This window comes from Nematolebias whitei, chromosome 7 (assembly GCF_014905685.2).
Source record: "Nematolebias whitei isolate Nwh7 chromosome 7, NemWhi1, whole genome shotgun sequence".
In the NCBI taxonomy this organism is placed as follows: Eukaryota; Metazoa; Chordata; class Actinopteri; order Cyprinodontiformes; family Rivulidae; genus Nematolebias; species Nematolebias whitei.
In genome coordinates this window covers 26848439-26855607 of record NC_056504.1, presented here as the reverse complement: position 1 = coordinate 26855607, position 7169 = coordinate 26848439, and positions in this window count along the sequence as shown.

Sequence of the window (7169 nt, the reverse complement as noted above, 5' to 3'; positions counted from 1 at the left end):
GTCATTGGCCACCTGGATAAGGGTACTTGTTTATTTAGCTTTCTGTAGTCTATGGTAAGTCTCCACTTACCATTTGGTTTTAAAACTGGCCATAAAGGCGCAGAGTAGGTGCTATTACATTGTCTGATTATACCTTTGACCAAAAGGTCATCAATGATCTCCTGGACAGGCTGGTGTGCTGCCAGAGGGATCTTGTATTGTCTGACAAATGTTGGCGGTGCGTTGGGTGGGGTTGGGATTCTCACTGTGTGGAGTGAGGTCACACTACACTGTTTTTCTGCTATTTGTATTAGTTCATCCATATTCTTTCCAGAAAAAAAAAGTTTGTATCATCAGCAAACATTAAAAATTTCAAAATACTGGATACTGTAAAAATATAATTTAAATAAAGTATAAATAATTTAGGTCCTAGAACTGAGCCTTGAGAAAGACCACATTTTATAGTTTCTATTTGTGTTGTTAATTTGTACATATTGTAACCTAATATTCAAATAACTCTTTAACCACTGATGTGTAATCCCCCTGTAAGCCATATTGTTCACATTTTCCCAGTAGTCATTCATGGTCAATAGTGTCAAATGCCTTACATAAATCAATGAACATACCCACTGTATTAAGTTTCTATTGCTGCAGCAACTTAAATTGTGTGTCTAATGTCAAACTGTTAAATATACAGTACATTTAACCAAAATTTAAACAACTGATAAGTGAGAATTAAAAAGCATGGATTGATGAACAGAATAAATTACCAGCACATAAAAAATGTTTCCGGCCTGCATCCACATCTCCAGTTTCCCTGTCTGCTTAGAGATGGTGCTATGATGTTACATTTAATGTCATTACGATGCACTATAGTGTGAAATGTTTTTTTTTTCTCAAATGTTTTATTCATTTCATAATTTTCCCTGAAAAATTTCAGCCTGGTAGTAAATGGCTCCTACTTGTTTGTAGCCCAGTAGTTGGTGATCCCTGTTCTTTACTTGGTTGGATAATTCATCTGCTATTCTTAAATTTCAACTGTCTGAGTCTTTGGTGCAATTAGCTGCCAATTATTTTCATGCTAGTACCAGAAAAGGCAAATAAAGTTAAAATAAGTTACCCCCACGTCCCCACTAACTCAGGAGCCAGGCAGAAGGAGAAATCCCACACAAGACAGGCTCTAGAGCAATGCGGATATCCTAACTGGGCCTTCCTGAAAGCAGAGAAGAAACCCAAACAGGACTCCAGTCAGCCATCAGGTGAAAAAGAAGGAACCCAGACCAGTGGTCATTCCATATGTTGAGGGAGTATCAGAGAAACTGAGATGTTTATTTTCTAAACATAACGTCCCAGTGGCTTTTAAACCACAAAATACATTACGGCAAAGACTGGTTCATCCCAAAGATCCAGTCCCCCGGCACAAACAGAGTAATGTTGTGTATGCTGTTCAGTGTCAGGAGGGCTGTGATCAGTCTTACATCGGGGAAACTAAACAGCCACTGGCCAAAAGGATGGCCCAGCACAGAAGATCAACAACATCAGGCCAGGACTCTGCAGTCTACACTCGTCTCCAGGCCTGCGGTCAATCTTTCAGGGATGAAGATGTTCACATCCTGGATAGAGAGGAACGATGGTTTGAGAGAGGAGTAAAGGAGGCCATCTTTGTGAAAAGAAATCGTCCATCATTAAACAGGGATGGAGGCCTCCGTGTTCAACTGTCCCCCTCTTGCAAAGCTGTTATTACTAGTATCACTCAGCCCTCTGTGAATAGTAAACAGCCATCAGTGTGCTAATGATCCATCCTTAGGCTGATGGTCCTTCTTGATTATGTGAGCAGCTGGTTTTGGTTGTCAGCAGCAAACTGGTTGATCCACTCTGAGAAGGTGCTATTTAAGAGACTGAGCTGAATACAGCACCTCAGACTGAGGAAGTCTTTCACATGAAAGACGAAACGTTTCTACATTTTTTTTGTTGTTTTGCTTTGTTTTGATTTTTGAATGTCCAGAGGACTGGACTTAACTTTTTTAGATTAAACTAAATTGGTTAATATACCACCTTCTCATCCTAAAACTGCCTTATTCTTCTTCTTTCAGCTTTTCCCTCTTCAGGGGTTGCCACAACGAGTTGTCCTCCATCTCACTCTGTCCTCTGCATCCTCTGACTTCACTCGAACTACCTCCATGTTTCATCCAACCTTTATTTAGAGAGGTAAATCCCATTGAGCCCCGAGGACTCATTTATAAGAGAGACCTGATTTCAACAAAGAATGATGAAAACAATGGACAACAGCGACAACAATAGGCAGTTATAAAAAGGCATACAGATTATTATTATTATTTTTTTTACAAATAAGATGGCTAAAAAAAAGTAACAAAAAACAGCTAGATTATAAGGCGAATGTAGAAAACTAAAAACAGGAACATGACTGCATTGGTCCTTGCCAGTCCTTGCCATGTCCTCTCTAACTGCATCCATATATCTCCTCTTTGTCTTTTCCCTGGCAGCTGCATTTCTAACATCCTTCTACCAATATACCCACAGTTCCTCATCTAGACATTTCCAGACCATCTCAGTCTGGCCTCACTAACTTTATTTCCCAGTTGTTCAACCTGTTCTGTACATCTGATGATCGCATTCATAATTTTATCCATCCTTGTCACTCCTAAGGAGAACTTCAACATCTTCATTTCCATCACTTCCAGTTCTTTCTCCTGTCTTTGTTTCAGTGCCACCATTTCCAGACACATAGCTGGTTTCTTGTAAACTTTTTATTTGACCTTTGCTGACACCTTTTTGTCACAAATCACTCCTGAAACTTTTCTCCATCCATTACATCCTGCCTGGACTCTCTTTTTCACCTCTTTACCACACCCACCATTTTCCTGTTCAGTGGACCCCAAGTACTTGAAGTCCTGCGCCTTTGTGACCTCTGCTCCTTGTAGCCTCGCTGTTCCACCGGCCTCCTTCTCATTCACACACATACTCTGGCTTACTACGGCTGACTTTCATTCCTCTTTTTTCAAGTTCACACCTGCACCTCACCAAGTTCTCTTCCACCCGTTCCCTGTTCTCACCACAGATCACAGTGTCATCTGTAAACATCATAGTCCATGGGGATTCTTGCCTGACCTCATCTTTTAGTTGGTCCATCACCAGAGCAAACAAGAAGGGGCTCAGAGTTGATCCTTGATGCAATCAATCTATCCGTCACTTCTACAGCACATCCCACCACTGTCCTACTGCTCTCATACATGTCCTGTACCAGTCTAACATACTTCTCTGCCACTCCAGATTTCTTCATGCAATACCACACCTCCTCCCTCAGCACTCTGTCATATGTTTTTTTCTAAATCCAAATAGACACAATGGAGTTCTTTCTGACCATCTCTGTACTTCTCCATCCGCATCCTCAAAGCAAAGATGGCATCTGTGGTGCTCTTTCTTGGTATGAAACCATACTGCTGCTCACAGTCACCTGTCGTCTAAGTCTAACTTCTACAACTCTGTCCCAGGTCTTCAGCATGCATCTCATCAACTTAATTCCCCTGTAGTTGCTACAACTCTGTGCATCATCCTTGTTCTTAAAAATGGGCACCAGCACACTTCTTCTCCATTCCTCAGGCATTTTATCACCCTCAAATATACCATTGAATATGTGAGTCAAAAACCTCACTGCCATCTCTCCAAGACATTTCCAAACCTCCACTGGTATGTCATCAGCTTCCACTGCCTTCCCCTTTTTCATTCTTTTCAGAGCTTTCCGGACTTCACACTCACTAATCTTACCCACTTCCTGGTCCACAGTTTCAATGTCTTCTACTCTTCTTTCCCTTTCACTCTCTTCATTCATTAGCTCCTCAAAGTACCCCTTCCATCTTCCCATCACACTCCACACTTGTTAGAACATTACCATTCCTATATTTTACAAGCCTAACCTGCTGCACATCCTTTCCAACCTGATCCCTCTGTCTCATCAATTGGTTAAAGTCCTTCTCACCCTCTTTAGTGTCCAGCCTCTCATACAGTTCATCATACACCTTCTGCTTTGCCTTTGCTACCTCCCTCTTTGCTCTTCATTGCATCTCCTTATATTTCTTTCTCTTCTCTTCAGTCCTCTCACTGTCAAATGTATTCTTGGCTAAACTCTTTCTTTGAATAGCTTCTTGCACTTCACTATTCCACCACCAGGTTTCTTTATCATCTATTCTCTGTCCAGATGACACACCAAGTACTTTCATACCCACACCAAGTACTTTCCTACTTGTCTCTAATTACTGTTGCTGTAGTAGCCCAGTCATCTGGACACTCTTTCTTGCCCCCAGAGCTTTAATAGCTCCTCTCTGAACTTCTTGCAACATTCTTCCTTCCTCAATGTTCACCATTTGGTTGTCTTCTCTGATTTCACTCTTTTTACATGACAACAGTCATTGTACACACAACAATCCAATGCTGTCTGGCTAGTATGCTCTCCCCTGCCACAACCTTACAGTCCCCAATCTCCCCCAGGTTTTCTCTTTTACACAGAATGTAGTCTACCTGCATACTCCTGCTTCCACACTTATAGGTCGCAATGTTCCTCCCTCTTTTGGAAATAAGTGTTGACTGCAGCCATTTCCATTCTCTTAGCAAACTCCACCACTATCTGTCCTTCCTGGTTTCTTTTCTTGACACCAAACCTACCCATCATTTCCTCATCACCTCTGTTTCCTTCACCACCATGCCCATTCAGGTCTACTCGAATCACCACTCTCCCCTCCTTGGGAATACTCTCTGTCATTTCATCCAGATCCTTCCTAAATGTATTTTTCTCCTCCACATGATGTCCAGCCTGTGGAGCATAACACTGAAAACATTTAGCATTAGACCTTCTACTTCTACTTTCAGACACATTGTTTAATTACTCCTCCTTCAGGACCACCCCTACTCCATTTCTTTTTTATTTACACCATGTTGAAACCGTTTAACCCCTGCTCCGATGCTGCAAGCTTTTCTGCCCTTCCACTTAGTCTATTGGACACGAAAAGCATCTACATTCCTTCTCTGTATCATGCCAGCCAGCTCTCTACCTTTGCCTGTCATTGTCCTCATATGTAGTGAGTTCCACCCTCACTCCTACATTCTTGACTTTCCTCTTCTTCCTCTGTCTCCTGACACATTTTCCTCCTCGTGGTCTTTGACTAACAGTAGCACTTTGGCACCCTGTTTGTCAACAGCACCTGTGGCAGATTTTGTTATACTGGGCCTCGACTGATCAGATATGATGTCGCTTGGATGAACTTGCATATTAGTTGTGGCTAAAGTGTTTTATGTTGGATGCCCTTCCTGACACAACCCTCACCATTTACCCAGGCTTGTGACTGGCCCAAGAGATGCACTGGCCTATGCTCCCTAGTGGCTGGTTTGTGGTACTAAAACTGCCAACCCAAAGAAATACAAAAACTGTAATCTTGTTCTAATCATCTAAAAAAAAAGTAGGACTCACTCCAGACTCATCTTTTAGACTTCAATTTTATCATTTGCACAATTTATACTCTGATGTAAATTTACTATCATTATCTTGATACCAAATATTGTTTAACTTATTTTAAAAGCACATTTAAAGTCATCCTGGTCAACAACAAAGTTTATGCTCCATAATCCTGAAGAATTAGATCTAATCCTTTAATCCTCAATAATCATCCTGGTCAAGTTTTAGATAATCTGTTCATACAGGGACCCTGATGTTTCAGTAGCAATACATGATACATCTCAACTTGTACGTAGAGCTTGTACCTAGTAATTTGGTACTTACCTATACAGACTTGGTGTGCACCTATTATTTGTTTTGTATTTTGTCTGGTTTGCCTTTTATATATCAAATACTCAGTATGAACCAGATATGTACCAGGGTAATACTCTGATATAATCTATATTTCTGCCAGAATTACTAAGCAAGTGTTTCTCTATATTTTTTCAGAAATCAAAGACAATTGTCTTATTTTTACAAAATGCTTGAGTAACTTTATTCTTGTGCGTACTCTATATTTCCCCATGGCTTTCTTTATACATCAAGCATTAAACTCATTTTATTTATGGATGTGGTTTTACATAACACTGGTAGTATTGGACCTGCGATAAAAAATGTATTAGCTTTCCACTTTTCCACTCAGACATCTAAAAACCAGCAGTGTAAAAAAAAAAGACAGTTTTATAATTAATCTTTCAGAATTTAGCTTTATTTCTATGATCTTGTTCATTACATTTAAAAAAAAAATTGAACCAATCCAAAAAAAATAGTGTTTGTTTTGTTGAAATAAGATAGTTTAAGGATAATTTTATTTTTCAATTTGTGTGAGCTGGTTCATAATTCATGTTGGGAGGTATAAGGCAGAGTGAACACATCCTGAAGATCAGGTTAGACAGATGTGGTGCATGAATATGAGAGAAACATTGATGATGGTTTTTGTGAGAGCAGGATGGGATGAGTTACTGTCCTTCTTTCATTTCCCACTTCATTTGTAAAGCCTAACCCTAACAGCTGAGAGGACATATTGCATTTAAGCTGCTGTTTGGCACAAACGTAAAAGTTACAATGAACATTTTTGTGTAAATATTGATTCACACTATAGTTATCTTGCTTTTTTATTTTTCTATACATTTTGGAATCTGACTTCCTCTGCATAACTTGTGCTATTTAACCATTAATTTAACAAACAAAATGTTCAGCTCATTATAGAAATGAATGCAATGACTTAATATTTTTCATATTTTATCATTGTATATATATATTGTAACAATATTTACAACTTTTCCCCTATGGAAACACATTGAGATCTCTTCACCATTGTTTACTTTGAAATCAGATTTATTAGACTTGCTCTATTTTTGTCTTCATTTGGTAATTTTACTTTTTAGCAATCATTCCGATGTTATTATTTTTGCTAGTTTAAGCTTAATTTAAGATTTTAACTAACCCCTTGCTTCCATTAATAACTGTTTTGCTTCTCTTATCTTTAGCAAGTCAATTTCAGATTATTCAGTAAAGTTGTTCAGCACTCAGCAACAAAATTAATTTAAAAAGAAATTCACATTTTGTAGATTTTATTACTATGAATTCATATCTATCTATCTATCTATCTATCTATCTATCTATCTATCTATCTATCTGTCTGTCTGTCTGTCTGTCTGTCTGTCTGTCTGTCTGTCTGTCT